Source organism: Mustelus asterias, chromosome 20 (assembly GCF_964213995.1).
Source record: "Mustelus asterias chromosome 20, sMusAst1.hap1.1, whole genome shotgun sequence".
Taxonomy (NCBI): domain Eukaryota; kingdom Metazoa; phylum Chordata; class Chondrichthyes; order Carcharhiniformes; family Triakidae; genus Mustelus; species Mustelus asterias.
This window is the reverse complement of record NC_135820.1, coordinates 32,813,680-32,829,262: the sequence shown is the minus strand read 5'-3', so window position 1 is coordinate 32,829,262 and position 15,583 is coordinate 32,813,680.

Sequence of the window (15,583 nt, the reverse complement as noted above, 5' to 3'; positions counted from 1 at the left end):
AATTTTAAATACCTTGGTCAGATCCCCTCTCATCCTTCTAAACTCCAGCGAATATAAGCCCAAACTGTTGAATCACTCCTCATATGTCAACCCTTTCATCCTGGAATCAATCTGGTGAACCTCCTCTGAACTATTTCCAATGCCAACACATCCTTCTTCCAATAAGGAGACCAAAACTGAATACAATACTCCAGATGTGGTCTCACCAACACCCTATGCAATAACACTTAACTACTTTTGTTCTCCAGTCCTTTAGCAATAAATGCTAACATCTCATTTATTACATGCTGTGCCAGCATACTGACTTTCTGCGATTCATGAACACCCAGAGTCCTCCATCCAGATGCATTTTGAACCTGCTTTCCAGTTAGATAATAAGTTGCCTTTCTATTCTTTTCAGCCAAAATGGATAACCTAACACTTACCTACATTAAACGCCATCTATCAAATTTTGGCCCATTTTCCTAGCCTATCTATATCTGTCTGCAGAATCTTTACATCCTTTTCACTGCTTGCTTTCCCACCTATTTTAGTGTCATCCATAAATTTTGCTATGTTACACTCTGTCCTTGTTTGCAGATCATTCATATAGATTATAAACAGTGGAGATCCGAGGACTGACTCCGGAAACACTCTGCTAGTTACAGTTTGCCAGCCAGAGAACGACTCATTTCTCCCAACCCCATCTAGTACCACCCCCAATCCCCTGTGATCTCACTTTCTGGATCAGCCAACATGACTAACATAGGTTATCTAGGCATTATGATATTGCTGTTTGTGAGGTTTATATGTGCATAAAGGTTGCTACATTTTGTACGCTGCAACAGTTAACATTTCAAAAATACTTAATTTTTGGAAAAGACTTTGGGACAAACAGAGATCATGGAAGTGTGTTATGAATGCCAGTCTATTTTTATATTTATGGTCCTTTGTTCTTAACTATTGGTCTGTTTCTATCTGCAATGTTCCATTATGTCGTGATTTAAGTAATCTTTCATGATATTGCCCTGTAATCTACATTAATCTAAAGAGAAAGGACTGAATATCTAACTACTTTTGCTGTATTTGTCACTCCAGGTAGCATCCCCATGAATGTTCAGTGTCTCCAAAGCCTCAATACCCTTCCTATACTGAGGTCTTAAGGTAACTTGTTCTACAAATTCATACTCTCCAACATGGTGATCCACCCCCGAGTGATTTTATTGTCTATCAGTGCCAGGTCACTTTATTAGTTCTTGTAGGAAATTTCCATTTCCTGCATCATCACTTCCAGGTTGTATAAGATATAGAGAAATGTCAGTCTACACTGCCTGAGCAGTCTCCCTCGGCAGTAATGTTTCTTGTTTCTGAAATCACTCTACAGTCTCTCTCAGTGATCCAGATTTAAATCATATCCATTAGAAACTGTAGTTATATTGCCTAAGGTACATCATGTCCTTAAACCCAATAGACAGAAGAGAATTTTGTCCCATCAGTCTGACTTGGATTTGAACCTTCTAACTGTCTAACGCTGCATTCTAATAGTCTACTCGCCTCTTTACTAAAATGAATGTTGGTCTAACAAACAATACCCACATCCGATAAAATAATACAAATAGTAAAGAATATCCTTGTGGCAGTTGAAGAATAAACTATTGTGTAACACCTATAATGTAGGAGAAGGATCCATTCATCCCTATCCTCTGTTTTCTATCAGTCAGCCAATCCTCAATCCAGTCTAGTACCACCCCCAATCCCCTGTGATCTAACTTTCTGGATCAGCTAGCATGACTAAAACAGGTTATCTAGTCATTATGATATTGCTGTTTGTGAGGTTTATATGTACATAAAGGTTGCTACATTTTGTACACTACAATAGTGGCAACATTTCAAAAGTACTTAATTGCTGGAAAAGGCTTTGGGACAAACAAAGATCACAAAAGTTAAAAAGCAGAACCTCGAGGGTTGTAATCTCAAGATTACTCCCTGTGCCACGGGCCAGTGAAGCTAGAAAAAGGAAGATAGTATAGCTCAACATGTGGCTAAACAGTTGGTGTAGGAGGGAGGGTTTCAGATATCTGGACCATTGGGATCTCTTCCAGGGCAGTTGGGACCTGTACAAGAAGGGTGGGTTGCATCTAAACTGGAAGGGCAAAATATTCTAGATGGGAAGTTTGCTAGTGTCACATGGGAGGATTTAAACTAGTTTGGCGGGTGGAGGACAGGATTGGCAGCTTAACATTCCAGGCTACGGATGTTTCAGGTGGGATAGAGGGGGATGTAAAAGGGGTGGGGGAGTTGCACTACTGGTTAAGGAGAATATCACAACTGTACTGCGGGAGGACACCTCGGTGGGCTCATACAGCGAGGCAATATAGGTAGAGCTCAGGAATAGGAAGGGTGTAGTCACAATGTTGGGGGTTTACAATAGGCCTCCCAACAGCCAGCAGGAGATAGAGGAACAGATGTAGGCAGATTTTGGCAAGGTGTAAAATAACAGGGTTGTTGTGGTGGGTGATTTTTATCTTCTCCTATATTGACTGGGACTCACTTAGTGCTAGTGGCAGAGTTTGTAAAGAGCATCCAAGAGGGCTTCTTGAAACAGTATGTAGATAGTCCAACTGGGGAAGGGGCCATACTGGACCTGGTTTTGGGGAATGAGCCTGGCCAGGTGGTCGATGTTTCAGTCAGGGAGCAGTTCGGGAAAAGTGACCACAATTCAGTAAGCTTTAAGGTACTGATGGATAAAGATAAGTGTAGTCCTCAAGTGAAGGTGCTAAATTGGGGGAAGGCTAATTACAACAATATTAGGCAGGAAATGAAGAATGTAGATTGGGAGCAAATGTTTGAGGGCAAATCAACATCTGGCATGTGGGAGGCTTTCATGTGTAAGTTGATAGGAATTCAGGACAGGCACATTCCTGTAAGGATGAAGGATAAGTATGGCAAGTTTGGGAAGCCTTGGATAACGAGAGATAGTGTGAGCCTAGTCAAAGAGAAAAAGGAAGCATTTGTCAAGGCTAGGAGGCAAGGAACACACAAAGCAAGTGTGGAATACAAGGAAAGTAGAATGAAACTTAAGCAAGGAGTAAGGAGGGCTAAAAGGGGTTACAAAAAATCATTGGCCAGCAGGATTAAGGAAAATATATAAAGAGCAAGAGGGTGGCCAGGGAGAGGGTTGGCCCCCTCAAGGACAGGGGAGGGAACCTAGGCATGGAGCTAGAGGAAATGTGCGAGGTATTAAATGAGTACTTTGCCTCAGTATTCACCAGAGAGAAGGACTTGGTGGATGATGAGTCTGGGGAAGGGTGTACAGATAGTTTGGGTCATGTTGAGATCAAAAAGGAGGAGGTATTGGAATTCTTGAGAAACATTAAGGTAGACAAGTCCCCAGGACCTGATGGGATATACTCCAGAACACTGAGAGCAGCAAGGGAGGAAATTGCTGGGGCCTTGAGAGAAATCTTTGTATACTCACTGGCTACAGGGGAGGTCCCAGAAGATTGGAAAATAGCCAATGTTGTTCCTTTGTTTAATCATAGAAATCATAGAAACCCTACAGTACAGAAAGAGGCCATTCGGCCCATCGAGTCTGCACCAACCACAATCCCACCCAGGCCCTACCCCCATATCCCTACATATTTTACCCACTAATGCCTCTAACCTACCATCTCAGGACACTAAGGGGCAATTTTAGCATGGCCAATCAACCTAACCTGCACATCTTTGGACTGTGGGAGGAAACCAGAGCACCCAGAGGAAACCCATGCAGACACGAGGAGAATGTGCAAACTCCACACAGACAGTGACCCAAGCCGGGAATCGAACCCAGGTCCCTGGAGCTGTGAAGCAGCAGTGCTAACCACTGTGCTACCATGCCGCCCAAGAAGGGCAACAAGGATAATCCAGGTAAGGCGGTGAGCCTTACATCAGTGGTTGGGAAATTATTGCAGAGGATTCTTCGAGACTTGATTTACTCCCACTTGGAAATAAGTGGATGTATTAGCGAGAGGCAACATGTAAAGGGGAGGTCATGTCTCACTAACTTGATCAAATTTTTCGAGGAAGTGACAAAGATGATTGATGAAGGTAGGGCAGTGGATGTTGTCTACATGGACTTCAGTAAGGTGTTTGCCAAGGTCCCTCATGGCAGACTGGTACAGAAGGTGAAGTCACATGGGATCAGAGGTGAGCTGGCAAGATGGATACAGAACTGGCTCAGTCATAGAAAACAGTGGAAGGATACATTTCTGAATGGAGGGCTCTGACAAGTGGCGTTCCTCAGGGATCAGTGCTGGGACCTTTGCTGTTTGTAATACGGGTGGCACGGTGTCACAGTGGTTAGCACTACAGCCTCACAGCGCCAGGGACCCGGGTTCAGTTCCCAGCTTGAGTCACTGTCTGTGTGGAGTTTGCATGTTCTCCCCATGTCTGCATGGGTTTCCTCCGGGTGTTCCGGTTTCCTCTCACAGTCTGAAAGACATGCTGGTTAGGTGCCTTGACGATGCTAACTTCTCCCTCAGTGTACCCGAACAGACGCCAGAGTGTGGCAACTGGGGGATTTTCACAGTAACTTCATTGCAGTGTTAATGTAAGTCTACTTGTGACTAATAAATGAACTTTACATATAGAAATGATTTGGAGGAAAATGTAACTGGTTTGATTAGTAAGTTTGCAGACGACACAAAGGTTGGTAGAATTGCAGATAGCGATGAGGACTGTCAGAGGATACAGCAGGATATAGATCAGTTGGAGACTTGGGCGGAGAGATGGCAGATGGAGTTTAATCCGGATAAATGTGAGGTAATGCATTTTGGAAGGCCTAATGCAGATGGGAAATATACAGTAAATGGCAGAACCCTTAAGAGTATTAATAGGCAGAGGGATCAGAGTGTACAGGTACACAGGTCACTGAAAGAGCCAAGGCAGGTGGAGAAGGTAGTCAAGAAGGCATATGGCAAGCTTGCCTTCATCGGCCGGGGCATTGAGTTTAAAAATTGGCAAATCATGTTGAAGCTTTATAGAAGCTTAGTTAGGCCCCACTTGGAATATACTGTTCCATTCTGGTCACCACACTACCAGAAAGATGTGGAGGCTTTGGAGAGGGTACAGAAAAGATTTACCAGGATGTTGCCTGGTACGGAGGGCATTAGCTATGAGGAGAGGTTGGAGAAACTCAGTTTGTTCTCACTGGAATGACTGAAGCTGAGGGGGTGACCTGATAGAGGTCCACAAGATTATGAGTGGCAGAGTGGATAGTCAGGTGCTCTTTCCTAGGGTAGAAAAGTCAAGTACTAAGGGACATAGGTTTAAGGTGCAAGGGGAAAAGTTTAGAGGAGATGTGCGAGGCAAGTTTTTTACACAAAGGGTGGTGAATGTCTGGAACGTGCTGCCTGGGGAGGTGGTGGAAGCAGGTACAGTAGTGAACTTTAAGGGGCATCATGACAAATACATGAATAGGATGGGAATAGAGGGACATGGTCCCAGGAAGGGTAGGGGTTTAGTTCAATCGGACCCTTGGAGGGCCGAAGGGCCTGTTCCTGTGCTGTAATTTTCTTTGTTCTTCTTTGTATCTATAATAAAATAAGTACTTCCCATATCTAAATTGCCTAATGTTGAGTAAACAGTTTCAATGTAATTTTTGGAGTTTCTGATGCAAAAAATAACCAATTTAATTGTTTCTTCCGACATATAAATTGTTTATTTATATAAAATGTTGGCATCCTTGCATACATTGTCACATATTTCAGTAATTATTTGTTCTTCATTTCAAACCAGCTCTAGTTAAAATCCGTCTCACACTTCTGGCAGAAAAACAGGCATTGCATTTTGTAGAAATAAAAGTCCCAAAGAGTGCAGACTCAAATGAAGCGAGGAACAAATGTGCTGCATTATTTCAGAATTCTGTTCTAGCTTTCCTTTGCAAATGGTAACCCAGGACTGAGTTGTGAATGTGCATGTTGATATCAGAGTGCTGTAGCTTATTAATCATTATCCGAGAGTATACTGGTCTAATATTAAACAATTAAATGGCTGATACTTAAATAAATTAAAATACTACTCTTGCTCCAAGGTCTCATGAGAAATTAATACAAAGAAATTGAAAATAACATGAAATTAGTGCTAAAGATTGGCAAATCATTTGCAAGGGTGCTCAGACTGAGGCTTATTACTCAATGAGAGAAGGAATAAGTATGAAGAGGTTATTTTTGACACAGAGGGTTATTTTGAATGTGGGCTGTTTTACCTCAAAGGGCTATGAGAACCAAAGTTATAACAACATTGAAAGGGGGAATTAAACAATTATTTATTTACACAGAAAAATATACAGAACGATGAAGAAGCAGGGAAATGGGACAAGAACACTCTCACAATGTCCTCCTGTGCTGTGATTTCAATGAGACATGTAAAAGTGTGTAAAACAACAAGAATGAGTCCGAGAAAACAGGGTCAGTGAAATAAAGAATTATGAACAAAAGAACAACTCAAGAAAAGGTGACTGGTAGAAATTTTAAAATTTACCCCAGATCGATATATCAAAAGAAGAATTAAAAAGGATTTAGAGCAGGAAAGGGTTTGTCCATCTCTGGTCTATTGATTGCATTTGTCCAATTGAATGTGATACCTCAGGTTTTACACCAAGCTACTGATACAATTTCAATCATAGCGCATAGATAGGAATTTCCATGGGGTTCGTTTGTTCAGTGTGATAGCTTTGGCAAACTGAAAACCACAGAGGAAGAGAGAATGCCATTTAGACTTAATTCCCAGGTTGTCCACACCCCTTCTGCTGAAGCTATGGTGCCTAAAAGGGAGGGTCCCCACAGATACTCGGCCTGTTTATTCCGCAATCCCAGGTAAATCATTTGCAAGGGGACAAGTTTCTATGAACTAGCTAAGCCCTCAAAATCATATTCTTGAAGAACTGTATTCAAGAAGACACAGAGATAAAGGTGGAACTTTGTCTGGGGCTTGGTTGTCAGGTTCAGAATCAGCACGGCAAAGTCAGAGAGGCTGAATCAAAGTTGGACATTGGACTTTATTAGCATTTTATGCATGAACTGCTGGTGTCTGTTTTACAATTTGCTTGTTGCAGGTCACAAATGCCTCAACAACATCATCAAATGTAAGTCTAGGTTGAAGAGGTGGGGGGTGTGGGGGAAAAGGGGAATCAAATGTGGAATTGAAGAGTAGTCCTCCTCCATTCTCCACAAAAACAACTTTTTTAAAGTTTGTCAGTAAGAAGGCTCATGAAGCATTCTGGCCCCTTCCTCAGAAACATATTTTGCCAGAGGGTCCTTCAGAAGGTGTAAGACCCAAGTATCCGAATGCCTGTTTCGATGGTGATGCCAATAAGTAGGCTTGTGAATTTAGCAGTGGCCCAATGTCTGCAGGTTAGGCATACACTGTTGAACTTGCCAATGTTGCACCATTTTTATACACAAAAATTGTTTTCTCTTAGTGTGACCACATAGATTGCCAAATGTGGTTGTCACTAAAGCATGAATTTCCAAGAATTGTCTCGATATTGCAGCAATCTCCTGCCATATGCGGAGGTTTTAGAACCATACTCAAGATAGCAAGCCCTGGAGCCATTAACACCCTTTTTAAATTCCCCCTTGCAGTAATCATGAGACCATAGCCATATCCATAGCCTGGCAGCTGCAGCAACTCACTTTTAACAATTTGAAACAACTTTTGAAGCACCCTCACCATCCCCCAGCTACATTGGCAATGCCATCTCTCTTTGTATGGTGTCCAGCTGCCCATAGCCTTGATTGTGCCAATTGGCTCTTTCCCTTGATTGTCCAATCAGGGACAGCAGATGGGTTAGAGGTCTCGGAACAGGTCTGTGAATTGATCGCCTCTGGGACAATTGTATAGCCAGGTGGGACTTGGATTAGATGAGCTCTCGAAATGCCAAAGCATACAAGACCATGGACCAAGTTCTGGAAAATGGGATTAGGATAGATAGGTTCTTGATGGCCAGCACAAATATGATGGGAAAAAAGACCTCTTTCTGTGCTGTAAAACTTTATGGGCGTGATTTTCCAGCCACGTCGCCCCGAAACCGGAAAATCGTTCCCGAGATCAATGGACTTTTCCATGGTCTGCCCCTTGCCCACTACAATTCCCATGGCAGGCTGATGAGAAAATTCATCCCCATGACTCATTTTGTCTTGATATTGATTTCCAATACATCCCCAAAGTTCCAGCCCCAAGTGTCAGAATATCAGATCAGATCCACCATACAAAAAAGTTTTGTGCTTTGTATTAATGATTAATTGAACACTTTATACTAGTGATTAATTGAACAGAATACATTATTTAGGGAAGGAAGTCTGCTGTCCTTACCTGGCCTGGCCAACAAGTGACTCCAGACCCGCAGCAGTGTGGTTGACTCTCAATTGCCCTCTGAAATGGTGGAGCAGCCAATCAGTTCAGGGGAAATTTAGGATGGGCAACAATGTTGGCAGCCAATGACACCCACATCTCATAAAAAAACAAATACATTTCAAACCAGAGATTCATTACCCAGAATGAGTTCAAAATATGGATTGATTTGTTGGTATACCAATGCTTTAGAGGAAATGAGGGAGTGATGTAAGCACCCAATTAAGTTTTATCTTGGAGTCATATTGCTGGTTTATACAGCATCACGGATTAAAAAAGGGAGTGGGGATTTGGATCACAATTGGGGGACACAACGCTGTTACTCTTAAATATCAGCTGTCTAACTGCAAGAGGACTGAGACTGTTTCTGGATTTGTTCTAAGTTCTGAAGGGATTTTAGAAGTGAAGGATAATAACCAAGGCTGATATACTTCACATTCTCTAAGAAATGGACTACTGAAGCTGACAAACGATGACACTAATGAGAAGTGCTTTGTTCAAAATGTAATGTTCCTCGTTGTTTGTACTGGGAGTGTTCACAGTGGAGATGAGCTACGGTATTCATAAGTATTCACAGACCAACCCAGATGGTGCAGTGTGTTCTATGTATATGGCCTTTCAGCAGCATAAACCTCTAATTGCTGTACACCTCGCTCCCTAGTCGCTTTATTTTGTGAATTATTTATTTGTAGACACTGGATGGGTCACAAAGAAAGCTGAAATACATATTTTTCTAAATTGAGCGCATAGGCAGAAGGCTCTGTATTCAGCAGCACCATCGTCTTGTGCTTAATGTTGCAGAAGCTTCTGTAGTTTTGTTGACTCCAGTTATACCCAATGGACCATTTTATATTGTACTTTCCAAGTGCACCATAGAAATCTGAGCCAGTTGCACGCCAAATCTTGGAACATTAACTGCTAGAGAACTCTTATCTCATTAACTGTGTTTCAACTTTTAGCAGTTAAGTTGCCCAGAAAAGCATTCAAAGTATTGAAAACACAGGCAAAGAAATGAGAATGAATTTGAAAGAAAGAGATACACAACCTTAAGCACTTGCACATATTTCAAGGCAAAGGAAGAAAATAAATGTTGCTTCTTTATTTACTTGGGCTGCTGTAATAGTGCTGTGTGTTATCACTGATATCCATCCTGCTATGCTTTATTCCTCGTGTTTCTGAATTATGTGCTGCATACAGTAAGAAAAGAAAGAAGGAACTTGCATTTGTTTTGTCACAACCGCTGGAAGTGTTTTACAGTCAGTAAAAAACTGAAACTTTCCTCCCTTATAAATATATTTTCATCTTTCCTGTTTTTGAGCAGAATTCTCCAGGCCTTCCCACTTACCGGATCCTCTGGTCCTGCTGAAGTTGACCCCCGCCATGGGTTCCCTGATAGTGGTACGGGAGAGGAATGTAAATCGTCATCAACTTTGGCGAGATCCTGCCAGCAGTCAATGGCTAGCCGCCTCTGCTGCTGGAAAACTGTCTTGGGGGCTTGAGAATTTCACCCATAGTGTGAATCATTTAGAGTGTATGGGTAGGTTTGTGAAAACAGTCTGTCTTCTCTGGAGTTCAGCTCTTTTACCCATGTTTGGTCTTGCTCCATGACTCACTCCATATGGTGACAAAATGCCAAAACACGCAGACACCCATTTCTACTCCACGGGAGGGATTTTCCATCCGCATTCACCCTAAGACCGGAAACCAGGGTCAATGGACGTTTGCATGGTCCGTGTCCCGCCCGCTATGATTCTCGTGGCGGGTGGGATAGGAAAGTTCCACCCTACAAGTCAAGAATAATGGGGTCCTTAGATACCTGGTGTCTGTCTTCCTCCTTTCTTAAATATTGGACTGACCTGTGTTTTCCATCATTTTGTCATGGGATGTGGGTGTCAAAAGCTAGGCTACCATTTATTTCCCATCCCTAATTGCCCTTGAGAAGAGTTGCATTGTTGAACTGCTGCAGCTCCTGTGGTTTAGGAAAAGCCGCAGTGCTGTTAGGGATTTCCAGGATTTTGACCCAGCAACAGTGAAGAAATTATGACATATTTCCAAGTCGGATGGTGAGTGACTTGGAGTGGAACTTCCAGGTGATGATGCTCCATGTGTCTGCTGCCCTTGTTCTTCTAGGTAATGGAGGTTGCAATAATGAAAGATGCTGTTGAAGGAGCCTTGATGCGTTCCTGCAGTGCATCTTGTAAAAAGTATACACTGCTGTCACTGTGCATTGATAGTAGAGGGAGTGAATGTTTAAGTGAGATGTGGTGCTAATCAAATGTGCTGCTTTGTGGGTGGTATTGAGTTTCTTGAGAGTTATTGGAGCTGTACCCATTCACAGGAATGGAGACTATGATCACACTCCTGATAGCCTTGTAGCTGGCATACAGTCTTTGGGAAGTCATGAGGTGAATTACTCACCACAGAATTTTCATCTTCTGACCTGTTCTTATAACTTATATGGCTGGCCTGGGTTAGTTTCTGGTCAAAGATAACCCCCAGGAAGTTAATGGTGAGGGACTTATCAATTGTAATGCCATTGAATATCAAGAAAAATAGTGGGATTCTCTCCTGTTGGAGATAGTAATTGCCTACATTTATGTGGCATGAATGTTACTTGCCACTTATCAGTCCAATCCCGAATGTTGTCCAGGTCTTAATGGACATGGACTGCTTTATTATCTGAGAAGTCACCAATGGTGCTGAACATCCACCTCTGACCCTATGATGAAAGGAAGGTCATTGATGAAGCAGCTGAAGATGGTTGTGCCTAGGACACTACCCTCAGCAACAGAATAGTGATGTCCTGGGACTGAGATGATTGACCTCCAACCACCACAACTATTTTCCTTTGTGCGAGGTATGAGTGTAAGCAGTGGAGAGTTTTCATAGAATCCATGTAGAAGACCATTTGGCCCCTCAAGTCTGCACAGACTCCCTGACAGAGTATCTAACCTTGGCCCATCACACTCCCCCCATCCTCATAACCCCATGTATTTAGCCTGCAAATTCCCCAACTTACACATTCTGAGACACTAAGGGGCAATTTAGCACGGCCAATCCACCTAACCTGCACATCTTTGGACTGTGGGAGGAAACCGGAGCACCCAGAGGAAACCTGTACAGACACATGGAGAATATGCAAACTCCACACAGACAGTTACCCAAGGCTGGAATTGAACCTGGGTCCCTGGTACTTTGAGGCAGCACTGCTAACCACTGTGCCACCATGATGGGGTCTTCTACCAATCATCTTAAAACTATGCTCTGTGGTTCTTGACACCCTTCACCAAAAGGAAATTTCTCTCCATCCCCTTTGTCTAAACCACTCATGATTATGAACACCCTATCAGAACTCTTCTCCTCTATGAAGAACAGCCCCAGTTCCATCAATTTATCCTCATAACTGAAGAACTGCCCTGGAACAATTCTCACAAATCTTCTCTGCACACACTTTAAAGATTTCATGTGTTTCCTAAAGTACAATGCCCAGAATTGGACACGATACTCCTGTTAAGAGTGAACCAGCGTTTTGCAAAAGTTCATCATAATTTCTCTGCTTTATGCACATTATAGCCCGGAGTCTCACTGAGTTGGGTCAAAATAGGAAGCCTTTTAAAAAGAGGTGGGTAGTTTGCTCTCTCATTCCTGTTTCCAACAATTCTTTGCTGGTGCAGAAAAAAATTCAGGTAGCCAGCCTGCATTCAGCAATCCCACCCTTGCTGACTCTGTTACAGAGATAGACAATGCAAATCCTCCCTTTTGAGGGAGTCAGCCCTCTTCTGTACATGAATATAATTCCGGGTACTTCAGAGGAGTTGTGAAACATGGGGGAACTTTAGTCCCAAATGGGTAACCATAAAGAAATAGCCACTTGCTCATGGAATTGTTTGATTGACAAGCCATTTCCTTTGTAATAGGGGACAAATATATATTTTTAAAGTCTCAATGGGGTCCATTGTTTGGAGCACTGATGGTTTACTTGGCAGCTGTACCCATTATAAATGCTAGGCTGAGTTTCAAAAGGTGTAGGGTCAGTTACCGCAGCAGGAGGTTGTGCACTCAGTTTCATTGACAGTTTTACCATGATATCTATCTTTGATGTGGTTTGTGAATGGATGTTTGTTTATTTTTATTTCCTGAATGGATTTAGAGGGGATTTAATATTTTCCAATGGTTCTAGAGCTTTGTTTCAGTATGAAGTGTGGTTGAGTGACAGCTCTATTACATTGTGAGAAGTTTAATTTTTGTCATTTCCATTTTGAGACTTCCCATTTCTTCCTATTTCTTCTTCACCATGAGATGGGAAGGAAATTTAAGAATTCAAGTGCCCTAGTAAAGGTCATTTCACCAGGCCATCAGCATTTTGCAAACCACAGCTCAATACCCCGCACCTTGCCCACACCTAGTCAGGTGGGAAGGCTACCAGCTGAATGCAGACACCACCCAGTGGCAGACCAGGTTGTGGGGATGAGAGAAGCATTTTTCTATTTAAAGAAGCAGCTGCCAGTTAGGAAGTCAACCCCTGTGGCCCGAGCCATTATCTTAAAGGAGTTTCACCTCCATCAATATAATTTTTAATGTTTTTTTAATTAGCTTTGGCCTACCTTCTGTAGGCTGTAGGGCTGCAGGCCCCTGCCTTCCGCTGCAGTACTCATGATTCCTAATGGTACTGCTGAGGCACCTGAACTGCCAGCCAATCAGATTGGCCAGCAGCTCTCCAAGCTAGACTTCCTTCTGAGGGAGGAGTGGAAATCCTGTCACCAGTCTATGAATGCCCATAGAGCGTTAAATGGCTGTCGGACTGCAGACATTGGTGGGGATACACCCCCACCAACTTTGTCAGTGGTAGAGCAGGAATCTTTCCCATCTGAAAAATCCTGCCCAGTTTTTCTACTTACCCAGAATCCAAAATTGTAGGCTGTAAATACAATTTAGTTACAAATTAATTCATTAGAAAAATAAAGAGAAATTTATTCTCCCAGAGAGTGGTTAGAACATGGGAACTCACTAGCACAGGAAATAGATGAGGCACATAGCTTAGGTGTTTTCAGTTGAAAATTAAATGAACACGTGAGGGAAAAGGGAATAGAAGGATATGTCAAAAGGCTGAGATGAGGTTGGCAGAATGGGAAGGGACTTGTGTTGCATAAAGACAGCAGCATCAATTGGTGGGGTTAAATGGTTTGTCTCTTTGCTGCAGATGCTATAGTATTCTACGTAAAAGATGAAGTCACCATAGTCCCAAGTGACCATAGGCTGTTCTCCCCTTTGATGAGGAGAGCTGACTGGTGGTGATTTAACCTGAGGATCACCACACCTTAGATGAGGGGCAAGGTTGAGAAAGCGGGCCTTCATGAATAACCTCAGCCGGTACGGGAATTGAACCCACACTATTGGTATCTCTCTGCATCACTAACCAGCTGTCCAGCCATCTGAGTTAAATTCCATGTTGCCCTGCCTGCGATCGCCATTCTTCCTACACAACATCCCTATCCTCAGTAATCTATAATGGTTTCTCTAACCTCAATGCATTGCATCTCTCTGCAATCTCACCCCTTCTTACCCCTGCATCTGCCTCTAGCCTTACATCTTCTCCTCTCATCTTTGTACACTTGCTTCCCCAATGCCACCAATGGTGGCAGAGTCCCCAGCCCACACTCTGCTACTCTATTCATGAACTCTATTGGCACCTCTCTTCACCTTTTTAAAATCCTCAGGAAATCTATCTTAACCAAGCCTTTCCTAACTGTCCTGCTGCTGGGACTGTTTCTATTTTGAAGATGCTATGTTAATATAAACAGTTGTTCAACAAAGAAAGCTAGATTAATATTGTGGTGTGACCCTTCACTAAGGAATATTCTAAGGAAGTGTCTCGTTTGTCCTCCTCTTTAAGACATGGGAAAACTGCTGAATGTTTTCAGCATTCTCTGTTTTGTAAAAAGACAGAATTTTATTGCCCTGCCCACCTTGGGAATCAAGGCTGGCGAGGGGCAGACAATGGGAAGGTCTGTTGACCTCGGGGGGGATTTTACGGTTTTGGTACAAGCGAGGCCGTAAAATCCTGCCTATTAATTTTGAAATAATAGCAGACTCAAACAGAGGTGCCAAGAATACTGATAATTTGAGAGCACAGACCCTTGCCCACATAGAATATTGGGGGCCAGTTTAGCTCAGTTGGCTGGACAACTGGTTTGTGATGCAAGGTGATGCTGGCAGCATGGGTTCAATTCCTGTAGTGGCTGAGGTTATTCATGAAGGCCCTGCCTTCTAAACCTTGCCTCCCCACCAGAGGTGTGGTGATCCTCAGGTTACATCACCACAAATCAGCTCCCCCCCTAAAAAGAGAGAGCAACCTATGGCCACAGGGACTACAGCGACTTTACCTTTAGGGCAGCATGCTGGCACAGTGGTTAGTACTGCTGCCTCTCAGCTCCAGGCAGCTGGTTTCAAATCCAACCTTGGGTGACATTCTGTGTGCAGTTTGTGCATTCACTCCCTGTCTATGGGTTTCCTCCAGATGCTCCGGTTTCCTCCCATAGTCCAAAGAAGTGCAGGTTAGGTGGATTAGTCATGGGAAATGTGTGGGGTTACAGGAATAGGGCAGGGGAAGAGGGCCTGGGTAAATGCTCTGTCAGAGAGTCAGTAAAGTCTCAATGGGCCGAATGGCCTCATCTGTGCTGTAGGGATTCTATGGTTCATAGAAATCCTACAGTGCAGAAGGAGGCCATTCGGCCCATCGAGTCTGCACCGACCACAATCCCACCCAGGCCCCACCCCCACATATTTTACCCACTAATCCCTCTAACCTACACATCCCAGGACTCTAAGGGACAATTTTTAACCTGGCCAATCAACCTAACCCGCACATCTTTGGACTGTGGGAGGAAACCGGAGCACCCGGAGGAAACCCACGCAGACACGAGGAGAATGTGCAAACTCCACACAGACAGTGACCCGAGCCGGGAATCGAACCCGGGACCCTGGAGCTGTGAAGCAGCAGTGCTAACCACTGTGCTACCGTGCCGCCCTATGTTCTATGATGACCCACAGTCAGCTAGGTTCTATGATGACCCACAGTCATTGTTTATTCTCCTTTTCACTTATCTGAAATTAAACTGCAGTATGACTCAGAGTTAGGTGCTGGAAAGGAATTCTTGTTGATTGCAAATAAGTCATTTCCATATTTTTTTAATGCATTTATATTGCACCT